The sequence below is a fragment of the Rhinolophus ferrumequinum genome, chromosome 22, assembly GCF_004115265.2.
Source record: "Rhinolophus ferrumequinum isolate MPI-CBG mRhiFer1 chromosome 22, mRhiFer1_v1.p, whole genome shotgun sequence".
Taxonomy (NCBI): Eukaryota; Metazoa; Chordata; class Mammalia; order Chiroptera; family Rhinolophidae; genus Rhinolophus; species Rhinolophus ferrumequinum.
The window spans coordinates 26,802,423-26,824,731 of NC_046305.1; the positions used below are offsets into that span (position 1 = coordinate 26,802,423).

At 46.2% G+C, this 22,309-nt stretch overlaps 1 protein-coding gene across 14 annotated transcripts in view; it reads left to right on the forward strand.

Moving 5' to 3' along the window:
• PLEKHA6 (pleckstrin homology domain containing A6) overlaps nucleotides 1–22,309 on the forward strand; it is a 133,636-nt gene that overhangs the window by 57,518 nt on the left and 53,809 nt on the right. For 2 of the 14 annotated variants that reach the window (XM_033092256.1, XM_033092247.1), the window contains exon 1: nucleotides 19,093–19,137. The exons of 11 other annotated variants lie outside the window; for them this stretch is intronic. The gene's annotated coding sequence lies outside the window, so the exon portion shown is untranslated. Of the gene's footprint in view, nucleotides 1–18,906; nucleotides 19,053–19,092; nucleotides 19,138–22,309 lie in introns of those variants that run through there. One more of the 14 variants, XM_033092250.1, reaches the window with a different exon arrangement.

Here is a 22,309-nt window from a genome sequence, read left to right on the forward strand (position 1 = left end):
GCTGTTGTTCACAGTCTTAGCTGTAGAGAGCGCAGCTCACTGGCCCATGTGGGAATTGAACCGGCGACCTGGGTGTTTAGGAGCACGGCCCTCCAACCATCTGAGCCACTGGGCTGGCCCACAAAGTATTTCTTAACCCACATGGTAGCATAGGAAGTTAATTGCTCTGCTCCTCATTATCGTATTTACTCTGTGTTGGAGACTGTTCTACGTCAGTACTGTAATATAGTTAGTAAATCAATGGGTGGTGAATCTTCATTTCATTTCAGACGTGCTGAGTTTACGGCAAAGACGACAGGCATACCTCGGGGGTGTTGCAGGTTTGGTTCCAGACCACCACAATAAAGCAAGTAGTGCAATAAAGTGAGTCATAATCTTTTTGGTGGTGGAGGGTCTTGTCTTCACTTTGTTAAAAACTCAACACCTGTGACGCACAATAAAATGAGGTGTGCCTGTCGTTTTGGAGAAGTGCTCAGCAGCTGGTTGGGCTCATGGGACTAAAGCTTGGAGTGTGGAAATGGAGATGTGAGAGACATCTGCAGGGAGGTCTGCAGTGTGAATCTATGACCTTGGCCTGTAAATTAAAGATTTCCCTTTATAGACCTGAAGCATTGCATTCTGAGCACTGTACAAGGTGACCTGCGAATGTTACTAGTCAGATTGACATAAAGACAATGAATGAGAAATGTTAAACCAACACCTGAAGGAACAGTAAATACTAAAGGCAATTTAGAGTTACCTCTTGAGTCAGAAATAAGCTAATGAAAGGGAGTGTGCAGTAGTGAACCGAGCGGGAGGCGGTGGATCTTTATGTGCCTACTGCTGTATACTTGTTACCTTATTTAATTGTTACTCTCTCAGTTAGTATCATTTGCCTCATTTTGCAAATCAGGAAATTGAGGCCCAGAGAGGTTAAGTGACTTTTTCTCACAATCAGTGATGCAAGTGAATATTTAGTTGTATTAAAACGTGATTCCATCTGACTTTTAAAGCTGCCTTTCCATTCTACCACGCAAGATGCCAAATTGTGCTGGGAGTCCCTCTCCAGATTTGACAAGCCATTTCATCTTCCTGCCCTCAGCTCCTTCGTCTACAAAATGAGGCAATTGTCACCATGATTTCCCTTCCCACAATCACCTGGTCTGGTGCTATTACATTGAAGGTGAAATATAGGGAGAGGAGTGGCTCTGTAAGAACCAGATGCGGGAATTTGAGAGAGAAGAGAAAGGTACGTTTAGTAGTTAGTACACGTAGACCAGTTATCTGGACTCTGATCTTAGGCGATTATTACTCTTTGCTATGGAGAAAGAGTCTAGAAATCTCAGCTTCTAAAGTGGGAACTTGCCCATCACCCTGTAGGAACAGAGTCCCAGACAGCAGTTTCCAGGCTCTCGGCCTCATGTGGAGGGGTGCTGGCTCAGGTAGTAGATGGCCGTTGGCTGTGGATAGTTGGCTGTCAGCTATAGCCGGTTAGCCAATTGGCCACTAATATGATTGCCCTGGCTGTGGTGGAGAGAGAGTCGTCGGTCGGTTGGCAGAAAAGCAGACAGCAGGTCGCACGTCGTGTGAATCCAGCGCCAGAGAGAATACAGTGGTATGACTCCCCTACCTATGGCTCCGTGGGTGTTCCCTTTTGGCCTAGCCATATCCTGCGTTCTTGTGTGGGGAGTGGGACCAGAGACCCCGCAGACTGCCCCTCAGGACAACCCTTCCCTCCATGACCCTGAGAGCCACCTGGACTTGAACTACTGGAGAGGGTTGGGGCAGAGAGAGCCGGTGGACAGCTCATGACAGGCCTCTCTCCCCACGTCTGTCCTCTTTCCTCATGTCTGCAGGGCTCTGTTTGGGATTTCTGGAGGAGCTACAGCCAAAGGGCTGTCTGATGTTACCAAGTTGCAGGCAGGGTGGGGAGGGAAGGGAACAGGGCGGTTCAGCCATCAGACCAAGGAGCTGGGTGTGAGTGTGTTTATATAGGACTCAGCCAACCTGCAGTTTCGGATTTCAGACCCCTTCTTTATCAGGAGACTTTCCTCTGGTTTTCAGTCAATGCTGAAGCAGAGAGAGAGCTGACACTAGAGCCTTCCTGGAAGATTGGTGAAATTCTGGATTCCCAGGCTCTCTCCCTGTCTTCTTCCTTCTCCCTGGAGCCGCATCTGCTAGCCTTGGCAATTTTCTTGGATTGGGAATATTGTTTCATCCTTTCCCAGTCCGCGTTCTGCATCTTCTAATTGGGTCCTGACTTCCAGCGTGAAAGGTAAAATCTGGGGTCCAGGGGACCTGGGCTAGGAGGAACTGGGGCTACCCAAACTTTCAGTGGAGAGGACCAGGGAGAAGGACATATATACATGCTGGGCAAAGAGGAGTAATGAGAATGATGAGAGAGAGAGAGAGAGAAAGTGTGTGTGTGTTGGGGGCACTTCTGTTATATTTGGAAGATAAACTTTTTATTTCCTCTTATTGTTATTTCTCCCCTTTCTCTCCTAACAAGAATATCCCATGAATGTCCATCTTCCATGGGGGTCTCCCATCAAAAAGTTTGAGAAATTTTCTAACTTCTAAAATGTGACTGTTTACTCACGTGGAGGTAGGGGGCTGTGGAGGGAACTTGGGGACATGGGTCAGTATTGGAGATATATGTCCAGAGGACTATTGCCCCTAGAGCCAGTCCTGGTTTCTGCAGGCACTTGGAAACATAAAGCTAGCTGTGAGTCCTGTAGCTCTGTGCATGGTGGGAAGCTGTAACCAGTATGGATACCAGCATGACCTCCATGTGGAATTAGTTTGAACTAGCCTAAAGGCTTTAAAGCTGTGAGAGGTCAAGCGCCAGAAGCCCTTTCTTCTCAGTGTCTCCGAATGGGGCGGGATGGAGGCCAATGTCTGGAGCAGAGGTGGGGCTGGGGGCTTGGCCCTCTTCCTGAAAGCAGACATCTGGGTGGGGAGAGGATTGGGAGGTGGTAGGTAAGGCTGACTGAACATGGCTCTGTCTTCCCAGGGTTTGTATGGTGTCTCACTGGCCAGGAGCAGAAATCAGAGACCTACGTCGTACAGAGGCTGGTGGGCAGGCAGCCTAACCTAGATGCCAAGACCTGTTGTTTGTGCAGTTATGCCCAGTGGGCAACCCATGCTGTGAGGCAGGGTCTGGCAGGAACAGTGGGTGGGCCAGGCCAATGGGACTCTGCAAGAGACAGGAGATAGCTTTTGAAAAGCAGATTTGGGGTGGTGAGGTAAGCATTGGAAGATTGGAAGAGGCGTGTGGTGGAGTGAGCTGGAAGCGGAACGTGGAGTAGATGGAAAGGAGGAAGGAGAGGGGAACGACGAGGAGTCCTAAGCTCCGTACATTCTAAAGCTGCTGCCAGCCAGGGGACCTCAGCTCTCAATATACATGTAACCCAAAATAGTGAGAAAACCAGAGTTTGCCTACTGACTTCTGAATATAACAAGAGAAATGGCTGAGAGGTGATGTGGGCTGGGCAGAGTGCATAAAAACAAACTTGAGGCACAAGAAATTGTGTAGTTGAATCTGTGAGGTGATCACAGATATTTGTTAGGCAATATAATTAATAGGTCGTACATTATTAAAAATGCTTTTTTATTTACATCACCAGCTACTTCCAAATAGAATTCCAGTGTCTTTGTATATTTGATAGATGGTGTGGTACATAATTTTGGCCAACAGACAATAGTAACCCTTCCTTTTCTTCAGTCATGTAGTGCTTTTCCAGCTTGGAGTTCACTTTCATAGACATTCCCATCTGGCTCAGTTCAGCGGATGTCTGCCAACCCCTGTTCTCTACTAGGTCCTGTGTGTTAAATACTGAGTATATACAGCTGGATAAGATCTGGTTGTGCCCTCAAGGATCTCACAGGCTAAGTGTAGTCCTATAAGGAGGATAGAGAGAATATTATTCCTACAACAGAGATGGGGGATACTGGAGCCAAAAGATGCAAAAGGCAAGGATTAGGACCGAGATCCAACTCCTGATTCAGTGCTTTTCTTGGGTTTTCCCTGTGCACCACTGTACTGTATCCACTTCCCTCTACTTCTTCATCCCCCAGACTTTCTCCATATAGTAATGAGCAAGGAGCAATAATCAGTGGAAGGCAGAGGGGCAAACTGCTCCCTGGAATGGCAGGGAGCCCTCCTGGGCTCTTAATTGTGTGACTGAAATGGCATCGGTGGGTCTGGGTCTCTGTTACATTGCAGGTTTGATGCTACTTTTATCTCTCAGATAATTTTTGACTTGGGGCAGACCGACTTCCTCCCGTCCTCCCTGGATTATCTGAACAGGCAGGGGAACTGTGAAATTCAGGGGCTCACAGAATTTTGGGAAGCTCCAAGTGGAGGTATATACTCACAGAACACTGTATTTCTAAAATAATAACCAACATTTGTTCAGTTCTTTGCAGTTGACAGAGTGCATTCACATAAGCAAAGAATAGTGTATGCTTCTTGATTTCCCCTTCTCTTCCACATTTGTCCAGCCCAGGTGTCCTGGAAAGGCCCCGATCCCCCAGTGCTTAGAGTCTTTCTCTTAATTTCTACGCTTAAGCTAAAAGAGACATAGAGAGGTCAGCTGGCCCAGTGATTATCAAGTTTTCACCAGTCTGAGGTGAAATGAGAAAAATAGGGAAAACATACTGAAAAATTTTTTTTTTTTTTGAAAGCAAAATGTATTCAGTTTAAAGGATTTCTTTTGGGGGCAGGAGATGTACTCAAATATTTATTCTTAGATTATGGCTTTCTTAATCTTTTCTTGAGCTGATGGTGAGAGTAGAGGGTAGTTGGCCTTTTAAAATGTCCTTATTTGGCAAAATACTGGCAATCTTTCAGTGGTTTCTTAAATTTAATTTTTTGAAATGTAACTGGTTCATGAAATCCAAAATTCTTGCCTCCAGGCAGGACCTTCTCCAGACAGATGAGAATCTCCGTGATAAGGGCTCTTTGGGGCAGGTTCCATAAAACTTGGATTCTGATCTAGTCTCCACTGTTATTTCCCTGTGGGTCCTTGGACCATGATAAACTCACAATGAAACTTGGTTTCCCCATGTAGTGGGAGGTTCCTACCTCCAGGACTAGGGCACTGGCAAAGGAATGTGCTCTCACTTTCTCTTCCCCTTCATTAAGGTCTGAGACTCCCCCTTCTCTGAGGGGCTCCCCCTTCTCTGAGGGGCTCCAAATCAGGCTTTGCCTGCTCCTCTTCCTATAGTCATCTTTTGGGAGTGATGGAAGTTATCGTCTGTCCTTGGAAAGATGGAGGGGATTTGTGGATTGGATTATGGGAGCAGCATGATGTATATTTTACATTTGGGGTCTTGCTGTCCAGGTGGTAATCATTTGGAAACACCTTTGTAGCTAGATGGTCAAGAGTCAGGGCATTTAAAAATCTTGCTATCAGTTTTTGAAATGGTGGATCTTCCTGAGCTCTCAAGAATATCAACTGGAGCTTTTCTAAATCTGGAGGCTCCTGGAGGCATTAGAGTGTCTGAGTCTTTTACCTTCTGAGGAGTCAGGCCTGAAGAGCAACAAAAATGTGGGAATCCCCAGGCTGCCGACCTGAGACACATTGTTGGGTGTGCACATGTGTGCAGACTTGTAGGAGAGAAATTGTTTAGGGGAGAATTAGTTTGGAATCACCCTAGAGATAGAACTAGATGCTCTTTTTGAGATTCATTCTAAGACCCTTTTTCTGAAAGGAGATTCCCAGGAGCTTCTTTGTAAGAGAATTTTCTGATTTTCCACCCCATTTTCATGGTCTGAAACAAGAGCTGTCCTAGTCTAGGAAAACAGTTGAGACTTGATTTATGTTGTTGAATTTGGGGGATTAGGTAGCAGACCTTTAAGCTTTCCTGGGGCAGATGGAGAAGCAGGACAAACTACAACCAGTAAAGGAAACGGGGGCCTGGGCTCCGATAAGGAAGACCAAGCTCAAGGGCATGGGCTTCTCTCCAAAAGGTTTCGGGGTGGTGAGGGATCAGTATAGCAGCACATCCCTTAAGAACAGTGCTATGGAAAAACCTAAACCTGTGACTGATGACAGGCACCGTGGACCTGTTCAAACCAGCCGAGCAGGAAAGACAGTGAAAAAGGATCCAAAAGTGCCGATTAGAGATCTCTGCCACAGTCCATGTGAAGGTTTGGGGTAGGTGAGTGATCGTGACAAGGCAGGGGTTCTCTCAGCTTATCTCTGGTCACCAGTCATGGTGGCTTTCCCCAAGGAGGCTTTAATGAGAAATTTGTCCTAAGTTTGGATAGATTTGGGACACAGAGATAGGGAGCACAGCTAAATTTTTGGAGGTAGGATCTCTTCTGAGATGTTCAAGCCAAGAGGGCAGAAAGTACCATTTAGCGTGGCCTTTTCTGATGGTAAAGGTCAACAAAAACATGATTGGGACCTTAAAGATGTCCCCATCCTTGTCATGGTGAGGCTATGGAAAGTAGTATCTGGACTCTGGGACTACCTTTGTCTTCAACTGGCTGAATGATCTTGGGTAACTCAGTCCCTCTCTGGGCTTCACATTCCTCATCTGTAAAATGAGGGAGTTAAATTTTATTGCCACCACCCTATTTGTTTAACTCCACATGCCTCAGTTTTCAGAGGCAGATAGTAGGGCGTTTCTCAGAACTTCAGGTAGACCTTACTGCTCCAAGAGAAGGAGAGTCTACTATCTCTTTCAGAATTGCATGTCTGTTGGAAAACTCGCTGGAGGGGGCAGGATGAGACAGGTATTCTCTGGACCGCAGATCCAGGGTCAAAACTGAGAAGCCCACTTGAAAGGCTGTGCCTCAGAGTGGGTCAAGTCCCTAACAACCATCAATAAGATCCTAAAATGTATGTCTAGAGCCAAGAGATCTGAGGATAGCAATTGCGCAATATTGCTCATAGTTATTGGCCAGGGCTGCTTTCCAATTTTAAAAGCCTCCTGGGGCCATAAAACACATCAGGTGAAACACACTAAACCTGTTCCACTGTGTGTGTATTGGAGGTGTTTTTTCTCACCCCAGAGCATCCCGTCTTCATCATCTTCCTCACACTCAGCATCTTTTCCTTGCTTCAGCCCAATTCCCCACAAACTTTGGCCCCCTCCACCCGTATGCATTCCCCAAGGCTCAGTCGTTTATTTCCCTGGGAACACCTTTAGGGAGTAGGTAGTACAGATGAAGCTGTGGGGGTTTGGAGACAGGTTTGGAAGCCCAGTGAGGCAGGGAGTTGGGAGGCATGTATGTTAGGAATCTTCAGGCATGTCTGTGCCTGAAGTCCAACCTAGTAACAACAATGCACGTCCTCTGCCAGCTCTGTTCTGGTAGAAAAGCAGTAGATCCTTAAGGATTGTTGGGCTGGTCTTAGGGTCCTCTCTCCTGCCCATGCCAACTTGCATTCCAGGGAGCTGGCTCCAAGCTGCAGGGACCCAGGGGAGATCCAAATTGTGATGAGGCAAGTGCCTTGAGTGGCTGTCAACATCTTTAGTTTGAATAAGTCTGGTGGTTCTCCTGAAACCCCTGTCTTCAGGGGCTGGAGGAGTAGCAGAGACAGCTCTACAACTCGTCCCCTGAAACCTTTGGGGCTTGTGGGTTTCAGAATGAGAACATGATATACATACCGTGTATTACATAAAACCTCCAGCAGGGTCTGGAGCAGCTCCCAAATCAAATATGTTAATATTTCTGCAGCAAGACCTACCTAAAGAGTCACATAAGTGGGATAAATTAAAGGCTATGAAGAGTCTTGTGCCTGTTTGGCTCATGCTTTGCTGCTAACTATGGTCAAGTCAGGCTGGGTTCTGCCACCAGTTGAGTTAGAAAAAAGCTTCCAATTTTCAGATGTTTGTGGCTTTGGAGATGTTTGTGGATTAAGGCACTGCAGCTCTGCACTGCCACCTAAAATCCTGTCAGGTGGAATTAACATTCCCATTTCACAGGTGAGGAAGCTAGGGCTCAGCCAGGGTTAGTAACTTGCTTAATGCCATTCAGCCAGTAAATGTGATTACAATCCAGGTCTGTTGCCTCCAGAGCCAGGCTTCTTAATCGGAGTTTTGGCACACTTTACCTCTAGGAGTGAGTGAAGGAGAGTCAAGGGTCGGGGTGGGGAGCTCTAATTAGGGAGGTACTTTCTGTACATCTGAGAGGTTTCATTTATTTATACATTGCCTTCTGGGATCCCAGTAGGCTAAAGGCACAGAAGAAAGAAAGCTAAAGTTCAGTCAGCTTTGTGGCTTCAAGAAGAATCCAGCTGGCTTTGTGGGGGCTGTGAGAGCCAAGAACATTGGGGTCAAGTTGGGTTTAGTGAGAGAAGCATCATCTGCAGTGGGAACCCCCTCACACCCCACCTCCTATGAAGAACCAGTGGAATGCACAGTGTTTCCTGCTTCCCCACTCATTGCTGGCTAGAGAAGTCTTTCTTTGAGTAGGGACCAGTCTTGAGAGAAGGACTGTCTGGAAGGATCATCAACCCCAGATAATGATGTTGAAATAAGGAGAATTCAATTAGAGGGTCTCACTGGTCTTCACCAGTGATGTGGAAAAAGGTCAAGGGAAGTGCTAATTCAATCTGCTAAAGATACATTATGTGCTTTTAACACTTTATTGGAAAGATAGACATTGGTCTGTTGTCTGGGCAATGGCATAGATAATCCCTTTCCCCTGCCTTCTAAGTGTGGTCAGATGGCGACTGCCATTTCTGGGTCATCTCTAGGTCATGAAAGATTTGAACTCGTAACATCCAGGCCCGTGTGCATGGTGTTCCTGTGTGGTGAGAAACCTGCTGTCAGTGAACTCTAAGCAGCAGAGCAGAGTGGCCTGTGCTGTGTCCTTCACTAGGAAGAGACCCATTAGGAAGGGTGGTAGGTTAGTTGCCATAGCAACAAGGAACATCTGCTCCAGCCAACTAGAGAACAGATGGGGGAAAATATTCTTAAAGGGACTATTAGCTCATGAAATTAGTGTCAGGGAATTAGGTTTTTCTAAAGAAGACCTGAGGGGCTGATTGGAACTCCTGGGCCTGAGAACTCAGAGGTTCCAAGGCAGCAAAAGACCCACATTTGCTTTAGAAAGTGCAAAAGGAATAACACAACATTTTTTACTCCCCAGAATCATGGCTGTCCTATGGTACATGTCTCTCTGAGCTCTGTCAGCTTGTTGACTCAGAACTCCCCAAGCCTGTCCATCAGCAGTGCTCACCTGCCACCTTCACTGGGGATCTTAGCTCACCTAGATAGGCTCATTTCTCCTGTTGCCAGCTCCTTCCGAAAAATCCTAGGAGATTTTCTAAACTGGATAGTAGTAAACTAGGTCTCCCAGAACTGTTTTCTGCTGCCCTTGGGCAAGCCTCACAAGCCTTTTCCTTCTTCCTCTTTTCACCTTTCTTTTCTTCCTCATGACAACCAGCCATGCAGAGTTGATGAGATGTTGGGTCCCCCAGAAATCATTCTGGTCATCTTGTCCCTCTTCCTGGTATAGTTAGGACTTCTGAGTACATGTTACTGGAACTAGTCATAACAGTTTAAGCCCCAAAGGGGGTTTTATTGTAAGGGTCAAAGAAATGGCTGGAATACAGGAACAAGCTAGACCCAAGAAGCCGAATGCCTCAAGTGTGATCTTGTTATTTTGCTCCTCTCCATGTGTTGGCTTCAGTCTTTGCTCTCACTGTACATGTCTCTCGACTTTGTAGTCAGTCTACAGGGTAGAAGAGATGGCCTCTAGCAACTCTCTCGTATGTGTGTCACCTGAAGAGGATGGATCTCTTTTCTCTCTTAGTCCAAGTTCTCATCCCCAGCAAGGGGTTTGGCTGAGCTGTGATCAGACAGCTACCCCTGTAACCAAGAGAGTGGTTTCAAGGTTTAGGAACGTGGCTATTACCACTGTAACTTCGGGGTGTGGGCAGTTTCTAGAAAGGGGTGGGTACTTTCTGTCACACATTAGCCTTTCTTAGACCTCCAAGCCTAGAGGAGTTTGGTGTGGAGAGTTGACACACCCCTGACCTCTCTTGTTCAGTTCTTTTCCCGCCTAATAATGGCGATGGGCAAGGCCTAGTAGGTAGCAGGTAGTGTGACTAAAGGAGCCCAGGGCATGGTTGTGGTGTCATTGCCACTCCCTGTGGGTAGAAAAGGCATGTGACCTGAACCTTGAAGGCCATTTAGGCTGCTGCCTTCCCATAGGTAAAATTCTATCCTTTTAGTAAAGTCCTTCATACAAGATTGTATTGTTCCAGTGGATACTAGGGAGTCAATATGCAAAAGCTCATCACTGTTTCTGAATTCAATCATTCATAATGTAATTGAATTTGTTTCCCCTGATTCCATCTTGGGCTCTTGAGGGTTACCAGGCCCACTGTCCTGTTTAGGTTAGGATCAAATCAGTGACTATAGAATCATCCCCTTGCATGAGAAGACAGGGGTTTGAGTTGGCTGCTGCCTTCATCCGAACAAACCCCAGAGAAGAGAACAGACAAATTGAAGGGTCAGGTTGTAATAATCTCTTCACGGTGCTCTACCCCTTTTTCTGTATGCCTTTTTCATGCCTGTTCCACTCACGGTAGTGGCAGACATGGAGCAGAAGTACTGGGGCTGGAAGGAGGGGTGGGGAGGCAGGCCCCATTTGGCTCTGTTCTGTGCCGGGCGTATGGGAGGGGAATGGAGAACTGATCACTTCCCTCTGATCTTGCCTGACTCCCCTGGAGCCTGGAAGGTGCGGGTGTCTCTGAGTGGAGGAGAGGGAGGATCTGCAAGGGCCCAGGAGCCCAGCTATTTCTGTAACACAGAACACATCTGCAGCCAGCCACAGAGAAGGTCAAATTCTGAGCACAGAGCTGGAATGCAAGGGGCCAGGCGGTGGTGGTGGTGGTGGTGGTAGGGAGCTGCGATTTCACCCCTTCTGGCAGATTGGAAGCCCCTATAATGCCCTTTCGGGAAGGTGGGGCTACCTACAGCAAAGTGCATGGTGTGGGGAGCGATTGGGCCCTGGTGGTGATGGTCGTGGTGTAGCTCATTGGAGGGGGTTAGGGGAGTGGTGCAAAAGCCAAACATCCATTGCACTGAGCGGGGAGGAATTTAATTCCAACTTGTGGGGGCTCTAATTCGTGTTCTCTGCCATCAAGACAAATGAGGTCAGGCAAAGCACTGTGTGGAGGGAAAGAGAAATAGTGCTGAGGCAGGGGCAAGGGGGCCCGGACAATGCAGATGTGTACGTGTGTGCTGGTGTTCAGGGATACCAACCGGCATGGGGGCTAGCTCACTGGGAAGCAATGCAGCTTAGCTTAAGCCTCCTTCACCTGCACCGCCCCTTCCAAGGCCCTATGTAATTTGTATTTGTAATCTTTTTTTCTTAATGAGGTTCCCCCAAATTGTGTAAGGTGCAGGCCCCACAAAACCTGGCTCTGTGCCTGCATCCACAAGTCCCAGCATCCTCTCACCTTCCCTCTGTCCCTCACTGCCACTTCTCACAGCCCTTTCCCCTACACACACTCCCCTGGGACCTTCTGTGTCATGACTGTGTGTGGTTTGGGGCGTCTTGAGTTTCTGCTTATAGTTAGAAAATTGCTCTGCTCCAGCTCCGCCGTTGTCACAGAAGGACCATCTTGGCTAAGTCTGACTGCTGCTTGACCTTTGACCAGCCTGCCCTTGGCCTACCCCTCTTCAGTACCCTACAACATAATCTGCTGGGGTTTTTTTCCTTCTTGTACTTTTGGGTCCTCCCCAGATGAATCCAAACCTCTAAAATGGGCAGAGGCCTCCACGTGGGAAATTAGCCTTCGAGAGAGAGAGGCTTTCCTGAAGAACCTGGAGTACTCAGGACTCAGTGGCCTCTTTTGTGCTGTCATTCACTTTAGGGGCAAGGTGAGTCGCTGTCTCATGTCCAGTGGGCCCCGAGGGGCAAGTACTTGCCCATGTTATATAACTGGGTGGGTGCAGCGTGAGCACTAGAACTGGGGTCTTCTCAGTTAACGCCCTCTGCCCAGTGATGCAACCCTCAGAACTGACTTGCTTTTTAATTTCCAAGTGTGATGGCACACAGAAAGAAACAACTCCAGTTCAAAGTGTGCTAGGGGCAGATCTGCCTCCTGCTTGAGCTTCTCAGGTGTTGATTATTCTGGCTCCCCAGGAAAATGAGGTGGGTGGTGGCTTAAACGCATTGCAAACTATATTTAGGAATCTCTCAGTGCCATCTTGATGGACAACTTCTTTAGGAGCAATTATTAAACATCCATCTTCCCATGTCAAAGTGCTGAGGGGCTTAATAGTCAATATCAGGACATTGCTTCCCATGAGTGAACAGTCCAAGGCAGAGGCAGACAGATAATAATTATTACTGGCATTTATTGAACATTTACTAGGCGCCAGTCCCTTAAAATCTCTACGTGTATCATCTCATTAAATCCTGTGCAAAACCCATGAAGTAGGTGCTTAGATGATCCCTTTTTACAGATTGAGGAATGAAAGCACAGAGAGGTTAAATCACTCACCCAAACCCCTTAGGTAGTAACTGGTGGAGCCAGGATTTAAACTGGGGCAGTCTGACTCTAGAGCCAAAAATCTCAAGGCCAATGCAGATTCAATTTAGCAAAAAATAAACCAAAAGATTAGCTTGTAGGATGATGCATGAGAAGGGAATTTCAAGTTGCACAACTAACATGAAGTGAGAAGAGAGCCGACTTTGGACTGTGTCCTGGGCTGTAATCCCAGCTCTCCCACTTCCTAACTGTATAGCCTTGGGCTACGTACCTGACCGCTCAGGTTTCTTCTTCATCAGCCCAGGACAGCAGTACCTATCTCTGGAGGTTAAGCAGAGAATTTGCTAGTGTCATGGCTTAGGGAGGTGTTAATTTCCTTTTCTTTCCTGTGCCAGTTGTTAAGTTTTCCTGGGAGGGTGAGGAGTGATTTAGGAATTCAAGGTTAATTCTTGTTTCAGGAAAAAAATGTCCAACCAGCCCTCCAGTACTCAGTCTCTGACAAGAATTCCTGCCATCACCATTTCCTAATGTCCCCTCTTGGGACTTCTTGGAATAGGAGGAGAGAGTGCTGGAGAGAGAGGGGTATTTGGTTTATTGTAGCTCTCAGGCAGCTGTCACCCCTCTGGGCTCTCTTCATCATTTTTTTTCCCTTTCGAAAACAAGGATATTCTTCTACATAACCACAGTACAATTAACAAATTCAGGAAACATAACATTGATACAATACTATTATCTACTGAACAGTCCATATTTAAATTTCATGAGTTGCCTTAATAATGTCATTAGAATCTAATCCAGGACCACGTCTCTACTCCCCTTAAATGTGGAAGAATTCTTCAGCCTTTCTTTATTATTCATGCACTGAGGGGTTTTGAAAAGTGGAGGACGTTCCCTGGTCCTTTCTGGGCCTTGTCCAGGCTCCCCGTCTGCCTGCCACTACCCCCGCCTCGTCTCTGAGCAGAGCTGACTAGGTGAGGTGATGGAAGCACTCTCCCTAGGCTCAAAATTTAAGAGGGTGCCAAAAACTCAGTAACCAATATAACTTTTTTTCTGCTTACGACATAGGACCATAAAAGAATCAAATGAGATAATGATGAGAGTGCTCTGGGAACTGTAAAGGGTTTTACTTGATATTTTCCCTTCTGTCATAAAGTAAAGAATCCTTTATTTTTATAAGGACCATGTTCAGGTCTGCCACATTATTTTAATGCAATATTTAAAAAAATCAAAGTCAGTGCAAAAATTTCATGAAGAACAAAATATCAGTAAAGAGGATCAGTACCAGTGCCACTCAAAGCCATGTCGGAGTCACAGACAAAAGGGAAATTCAGTAATACTGATCCAGCTTTATTGAAAATATTTCATTCATCACAGATTTTTTGCATTACTTTTCATTTCAAAAACAATTGCATTAAATATCATTAATCTTGATTACTGAGTTTTTGGGTGCCCCTCACATTTTGTGCCCTCATGCCCTGCAGGGTGGCTTTTCTCCTCTCCCCATCATCCTGTCCTTAGAACAGGGGGAGAAAGAGGTGGGGCTTCCAGCGAGCACTGTTCTTGCACCCTAGCCAGAGAGGAGAAGGAGGGAGGAGGAGGGACAGAAAGAACAGGAGGGAGAGGAGGGGTACAGAGGCTTGGAACCCAGCCTAGTCTCTGGCCTGGAGCCCTCTAACAGCTTCCAGCTGCTTCCACACCCACCAGACTTCCTGCCTTGGGAGTGGTGTTTGGTTGGATTTTTTTCCCCCTCTTTTCTCATCAAAAGTGTGATCGAATTAGATCCTTGGATCCCCTCATGTCAACCAGTCTTCCCTGTCCTACCACTGAGTCGTTCTCCGTAGTTGAACCTGTTCTGACCCTAGATCTGCCCTTGTTTTCATCCATCCTGGGAGCCCCTTCCAGGTCTGTCGCTGGCCGCTGGCCGAGAGCATCTGCCCAGTGCAGTCCATGTTCCTCATGGTTCTGAGACAGAGCAAGAGCTGAGGGACACAGGCAGGGGTTTTAGCCAGGCTGTGGGGGCAGGTCATGTGTTAGCAGGAAAGAGCTCTGGACCAACCACAGGGTTCAGCCTTGCCTGCGATGTAGGAGCTGGGTTATCTTAGCCAAGACCCTTTACCTCTTTAATCTTCATGTGTTTTTTGTAAAACAAAAGTGTTAATATTTTTTTCTGCCTACCTCATAGAACCATAAAAGAGTCAAAGGAGATAATGATGCAAATGCTTTGTGAACTGTGAAGGGTTTTACTTGATATTATGCCTTCTGTTGTAAAGCAAATAATCCTTTATTTTTTATAAAGGCCATATTCAGGACTGCCACATTATTTGACCTAAATCCATGAGAAGAGTCCAGGCTGATTCAGGGTCCATGTCCATCCCCATCTTTAACCAGCATTTCTGTCAGACTGAAACAAGTCAGTAGGAAAAGCTGGGATCCCTTCCCATCCGCCACCCACTCACTCACTTTTTATCACAGTGTAAAACATAATGGGTGGGGCCCAAGAGTAGTTTGTTTTAGTTTCTCCACTGAAGGCTTTTTTTCCTTTTTTAGCTTTATTGATGTATAATTGATTTATGATAAACTGTATATATTTAAAGGGTAAAACTTGATGTATTTTGTGAAACTATAACCACAATTAAGATAATGCACATACGCGTATATCCATCATTCCCCCAAAGTTTCTTCCTGCCTCTTTGAAACTCCTCCATGCACCTCATCCCCTTACAACCTCTGATCTGCTTTCTGCCACTATAGATTAGTTTGCATTTTTTAAGAATTTTATATAATGGAATCATACTTTTTTGAGGAGAGGGCAGGGCTTCTTTTACTCAGCATAATTATTTTGAGATGCATCTATGTTGTGTAGATCAGTAATTCACTTTATTGCGGAGGCAGCTTCTGTCATATGGATGTGACACATTGGTGTTCATGGATATTCAGGTGTTTGCCATTTGGGGTCCTTTTCTTCCTTTTTTTTTTTTTTAATTCTCAAGCTCAGATTTTTTTTTTTTTTTGTAAAAACTTTTATTGTTTATTTTAAGTGTTTTTCCAGGACCTATCGGCTCCAAGTCAAGTCAATCTAGTTGTGTAAGGCACAGCTGACAGTGGCCCAGGTGGGGATCGAACTGGCAACCTTGTTAAGAGCACTGTCCTCTAACTGACTGAGCTAATTGGCCACCCCTGCAGTTTAGGGGTCTTACTAAGCAGTTGCGATGAACATTTGTATATAAGTCTCTGTGTGAACGTGTTCTTTCATTTCTTTTGGGTAAATACCTAAGCGAATCAATGGGTTGTTTGGTAACTATGTATATGTTTAACTTTTTAAGAAACTACCAAATTTTCCAAAGCAGATGTCCTATTTCCATTCTCGCCAGCAGGGTCTGAGTTCCAGGTCATCGACATTCATGTCACACATGGTATGGTTAGTCTCATTTTAGCTATTTTGGTGGGTGTGTGTAGTGTTACCTCATTTGTATTTGTGTTTGCCTAATGACTAGTGATGTTGAGTATCTTTTTATGCACTTATTTAACACCGTCTGTCTTCTTTGGTGGAGTGTCTGTTTAAATCTTTTACCGTTTTGTTTGTTTGTTTTTTACTGTGTTGTTTGCCACCTTAATATTAAGTTGTAAGAGTTCTTTATATATGCTAGCTAAAACACGTCAGTTACATGTTTTGCAAATCTTTTCTCTCAGTTTATGGCTTACCTTTCATTTTTGTTAAAGCATCTTTTGAAGAGCAAAGTTTTTTATTTTTATTTATTTTTCCCCCTTTCTTCCGCCTTCCCCCCACCCCCACTCCAGTTCAAGCCGTTGTTTCTCAGTCTAGTTGTGTAGGACACCGCTCCCTGGCCCATCATGCTGGGATTATGAGCCTTGCGCTCCCCCCTCCACCCCCGGCTGAGGCAGTCAGTTGTCCATCGGCTGCTCACAGCAGCTCACAGCAGCACACGGCAGCCCACGGCAGCTCATGCCAACCTCCGGCTGCTCACGGCAGCCCAGCTCCAGGGAGAGCCGTTGTTCACCATCTTAGCTGTAGAGGGCGCAGCTCACTGGCCCATGTGGGAATCGAACCGGTGACCTTGGCAGAGCACAGCGCTACAACCACCTGAGCCACCGGGTCGGCCCCAAGTTTTTTATTTTGATGAAGTTCAGTTTATTACTTTTTCTTTATTGTTGGTGCATTTGCGGTCATATGTAAGAAATCTTTGCCAAACCCAGAGTCACTCTATTTCTCCTGTGTTTTCTTCAGAAATCTTACAGTTTTAGCTCTTACATTTAGGTCTTAAGCCATTTTGAGTTAATTTTTTAATGTTATAGGGTCAAGGGTTTTTTGGTTTTTTTTGGTATGTGGATCTCACGTTTTTCCAGCATCATGTATTGAAAAGCCTGTCATTCCCCCACTGAACTGCCTTTCTACCTTTGTTGAATATCAGTTGAAAATGCAGTGTTTATTGCTGGATTCTTCTGTTCCATTTATCTAAACATTTACCTTTATGCTGACACCACATTGTCTTGATTACTGTAGCTTTATAATAAGTCTTGAAGTCACGTAGTCTCCCTTCCAGCTTTGTTCTTTCTTTTCAAAGTTGTGTTTATTCTAGATCCTTTGAATTTCCACATGAATTTCAGAATCAGCTTGTCAATTTTTACCAAAAATCTGCTTGGATTTGGTTTGGGATTATGATAAATCCATGGAAAAATTGATATCTCACCAATATTGAGTCTTCTAGTCCGTGCAAACTATATCTCTCCCTTTATTTGAATTCTATTTAATTTCTCTCAGCAATGTTTTATAGTTTTTAGTGTATAGATCTTGCATATCTTTTGTAAAATTTATTCCTAAGTATTTCATATTTTTACGCTATTGTGATATTTTAAATTTTTTAAATTTTTCATTGTTTGCTGCTAGTATATAGAGATACAAACGACTTTTTTTATGTTGGCTTTGTATCCTGAGCCTCTTTTAAAAATTCAGTTTAACAGAACAGGAGCCTGGAAATACTGAGCTCTGTGGTATTTGCATGATATGATGAGCATTTAAAATGGCATGTAAAACATCAGCATCTTTCCCTGGTTTAAGTCACTAAGTCATTCCATCAGCAGCCCTGTAATCAGCCATGGCTACAAAGTGTGTGAGAGGAGGAGGTGGTGTGGTGAATCGGACCCTCCACAGGCAATGTCCCCCTAGGTTTTTGGGGTATCCTTGAGGGTGAATGAAACAGGTGGCAATGCAGTGCAGCCCCTTTAAGAGACTAGGGCCAATCAGCCATCAGGCCACTGGGAAGGCAGCCCAGGAGATAAGATAAGGCCGCTGGCTTGTTTAAGCACGGATCCTGAGCCACCCGCGGCTGGACTGCTGATAGACAAACAGGAACCAGTGGTGATAAGGAGGAAGTGCCAGTGACTAGACCCAGGCTGGTCAGAGGTGGCCGCCCCTCACCCACTGAGACCTGAAGGCAGAAGGGGGTATTAATGGTGGGTGTGTAGAGTGAGGTCGTTTGCATTTTCCTGTATATCCTATCATATTTATGATCATGGTTTAAAATCTCTGCTAAACTGCACTTAAAGGCTTTATAGGTAGTAAATGTTCAATAAGTATGTTTATTGAGCTCTTAATGCTCCCTCTACTGATATCTTTATGCTCTAGTGAGATGTTCTGTTGTAGGATTTTGAGACTACCTGATTTCTTGCTCAAACTAGAAAAATCTTGGCAAGGACTTACTCTGAGCCTGGAGCTGCTCGTTCGCACATATCTGCATAGATTTGCATGTGTCCTACATGTAGATATTTTTATGCTGGATTTAGATTTCTCCAAATCAGCTGTCTATTTTTAAATGGACAAAGAGGGGATCTGTCGCTACTCATTCCTGCCCACCTTTCATCTGCATCCTACAAAGAGGCAAAAATGATTTCTGCTACTTTGAAATACAAAGAAGACCAGCCACCTGTGGCCACATAGTTTTTGCAGACACAAGCAATCCTTTGCCTGTCAAGGTGTTTCCTTTCTTCCTTTCCATTACAATTTCTAGTTCCATTCTCCAAACTCCTGAATGAGGTGGGCAGTTATTAAGGCAAAGAAACCCTCTAGCTAAACAGCCAGGAGCTGAAATTGCTTAGATGCCTTCAAGGATTGTGCACTGGATCTCGACAGAGCAGCTAGAGGCACTTACACTGACACGAAGCCCGCCTTCCCACTGCTTCTCGTCCCCAGGCTGGAGATGCTATGACTACCTTTGTCTGTTCTCCCTCCTCCAGGAATAAATAAAAATATCATCCCCTCCCCCAGATCCCAGCTCCTCTATTGGCCCACAAGGCAAATATTTCATAATGTGGGTTCATCCAATTGGGCATCGTGCCAGAGTCAAGCGCCTCAGGTTGTGAGTGTGCTCCAATCAGGCGGGGCGGCCAGGGTGGGACTAGAGGGCTCCTTCTGTACATGGGAGGCAGTGCTTTACTCAGGTGCATGGCGTCAAAGTGGGAGTCGCCGCTTCCTCAGGGCTGAGAAGAGGGGACACGGCAATCTGTCAGCCAGCTGGAGGCAGCCCAGCACTGAAGGGGTTAAGACCAGTCAGCATGTGTGGCTGTTAATGATTGCTACCCACCAGGGACCTGGTGAGTATTAAAGGGAAACCTTTTCCCTATTCCTGAGTGTGAAAGGAGTCAGGGTGAGAGCAGAGGGGACCACAGAAGAGCACAGGTAAGTGAGTGGTCGGTTATCTGTCCACTGTGTTTGTCTGGGTGGCTCTGGAACAGGTTAGGGGACACTAGATACACCCATTCCATCAGCTAGAGTGGGCTAGTGGGCTTTTGTTACAACCAGATACAAATTCTCAGCCTGGGGCCAGAGGTCGGTATCATTTCTATTTATTAGAAGGAAACCTTCAGGATTGTTTCAATCCAGTGGGGTGAGCTACTCCACACAGAAGCCGGGGATACAAACCATTGTCTGTCCTGATGCAGAGACAATGGTTTTGTGTGGCCACCCTGTACACAAAGCTGCAGCCGCTGCTCTTCCTTCCTCTCTGAGCCATTGTCTCCAGAACTCTGGGCAGAAGCACCATGGGCCTCTCTTGTGGGCTGATTTCTTGGGACCAGGCCACAGAAGGAAGGTGGAGAGAGCACAGCCAAAGGAGACTGGAATAACAGTGTCTTGCCTTTTTTCCTTTTCACTTATTTGTGGAGAGGTGGAGGGTAGGGGGGCGGTGCAGAGAGTTGTGGGGAAAACTCTTAACTCATCAAGAAGGTAAAGTTGTCATTTGGGAGCAAAACTGAAATCCAGGAAGAAAGAGAACCAATCTTTTGGGTTCAGGTGTTTGTTGTCCCCTTTCCTCAACTTCTCATTCAGGTCCCTCATTCCCGCAACCTCCAAAACACTTGTGCTCTTTGACCCTGGCACCTTCTCATGACAGACTTGTGCAGGGAGTATGGACAAGAGCTCCTTGGCTCTGTTGCACGAGGTCGATCAGACTGACTTTTCTCAGCTAATGAAATCTCTTGTGTGTGTGTGTGTGTGTATACGTACTCACACATGCACATGTGACAAAAAATGACAGCCTGACTAGTCTCCAAAGCAGAAATGTTGATTACCCCCTCTCAGCCAGGAGCCCTTTTGTCTTCTGTCTCTTTCTTGGGAGGAAAAAGGTTTGGTGACATAATGGTGATGGTTAGGTGACCCTGGAGGGGTCTGTTGGGTAGGAACAAAGTGCTCCCTATGCCAGTCTTGAAGGCACACTTGAGAGATAAGGCAAGCTCACTCAGATGGCATTCTGTGGTGGTGCTTCCTCTGGCTGGGCTGCCCTCAGGCAAACAGAAACCAGGCGCAGTAAGAGGGAGGTGCCAGCCCTGACAGCCAACGCAAGGCAGGAGCAAAACAGCCCAGTTCCTGGGCATGTGAGCCAAGGAAGAGTGGGAGGTAGACAGGGAGAGCAGTGGGGCCACTTGCCATGCTCTGCCTTGTATTGAGAGTTAGCCATAAATGTGACCAGCTGCCTCTGCCCTCATCCTCCCAGGAAAAGCACGCAGGAATTACTACTCTGAGGTGGCGTGGACTTCATGGAAGGGCTTGGTGTACTGTTCTGCTGTCACCAGCCTGAAATTCTCAATTTGCTAGGGGCCCTGCATTTTTATTTAATACTGGGCCTTGTGAATTATGTAGCCTGTGCTATTCCCAGGCCCAGACAGAAGTTGCAGCAGCAGGATAGTTGTTCATGTGCTCCAACAGGTGTAGGCAGACACACCTGTTACTCACGTGTCACTTTCCAAGACTGGCTTCTGTCCTGGCTGGGAGCAGCAGAGCACCCCTTTCCCTTGCCTCCTCTCTCAGGCCTCCCAAGGCATTCTGTCCCTTCTTGTCACAGCTTCTTTGCCCACTCTTCCGTCAAGGCTACTGCGTGGCAGAGGGACAGGGGAGGAAGCAGCAGTGTCTCTTACCGGATTCCCTTCCTTCCTCCCCCTCGCTCTCTCCCTTCCTTCCCTGGCCCCCTCTTTTCCTCCTCTGGCCTCGAGGTTGGGGTCTAGGCCTGGAGCACCGCTTCCCTTTCTCTGAGATCTTCCCTCCCCTCTCTAAGCCGTGGTTGTCACTGGGCACACTGGCAGCTGCATTGTGTGCCATTTGTTAGCACAGGCTCCATCCAGGTCAGGGTGGATGCCGGCGTGAGGACAGGGCAGGTGCAGGGGACGGTAGACTCCTAAGCCCACTGTCCTTGGTGGCAGCTTCTCTCTCTTCCCCCTGTGCTGGCTCTACTTGCTCTGGACCAAAAGACCTTGCACACCACCTATTTCATCTTCTTCCCTCTAGCCTCAGATGGAAGTTCACCAATCCAAGAAGGAAAGGAAGGCAGGAGGGAGGAGCACATCCCCTGTATCTCTAGACTGTCTCCCAAACTCTTTCCCCTTTTCCAACTCTCCTCTCCCCACCTCCTTGAGCTACACTATAACCTTTCCCAAATGCTTCCCCTCCCCGCCTGCCCCCAGGAGGGCTGTGGCTAACAGTATTTTCAAACCCCAGAAGGGGTCTTAATACATATATTTAAAAATGATGGATTATCCAAATTAATTCTGATTGGACATTGAAGTGTATCATTTGGTTTTAGACTTTTAACTTTTTTGCTATTGTTGGCAGCAGAGTTCCCTTTCTTTTTGGTTTAGCTGAGGACTATAAGGGTACTTGTATTCCCTGAGGACACTGAGCACATAGCTGATGGAAGGACAAACTGGTTTGGAGTAAGGTATTTCATAAAACCCAAAAATATTAGAACTGGAAGGTGGCTTAGAGAACAAACATCTTGCTCAGCCCTGTCTTAGAGGCTGTTCTACACGGAATGTGCTACAATTGCTCTGTCCAATATGGGAGCCGCTGCAGCTATTGAAATGTAGCTGGCATGACTGAGGAACTGAATTTTATTTTTATTTAATTTTAATGAATTAATTGTAAATAGCTACATATGATTAATGGCTACTAAATTGGATGGCACAGATTTGGGACGGTGCTAACTTGTTTTATTTTATTCCTTTATTAATGATTATAACATCACCCATTTACTGAGCAACTGTTATGTGCCAAGCATTCTCCAAGATGCTTTAAATATGTGATCTTGTTTAATCCTCCCAGCAACTCTGGTATCACTCCATGTTACAAATGTGGAAACGGAGACCCCGAAAGGTAAAAGGCAAGTACTGGGTAGCCACAGAGACACCTCCCTCGGTCTATTCTTTGTCTTCATCGGACAGCTTTCTTCAAAAGTTCTCCTAAGTCCTTTCCCTTCCAGACCTCTGTTCCGCTCTGGGATGTCAGGGCAGGTCATGATGATTGTCTTCAGTCCTCAGAGGTGGACGACAGCAAGGATTCTCCCCAGGCGTAGCTGTTTTCT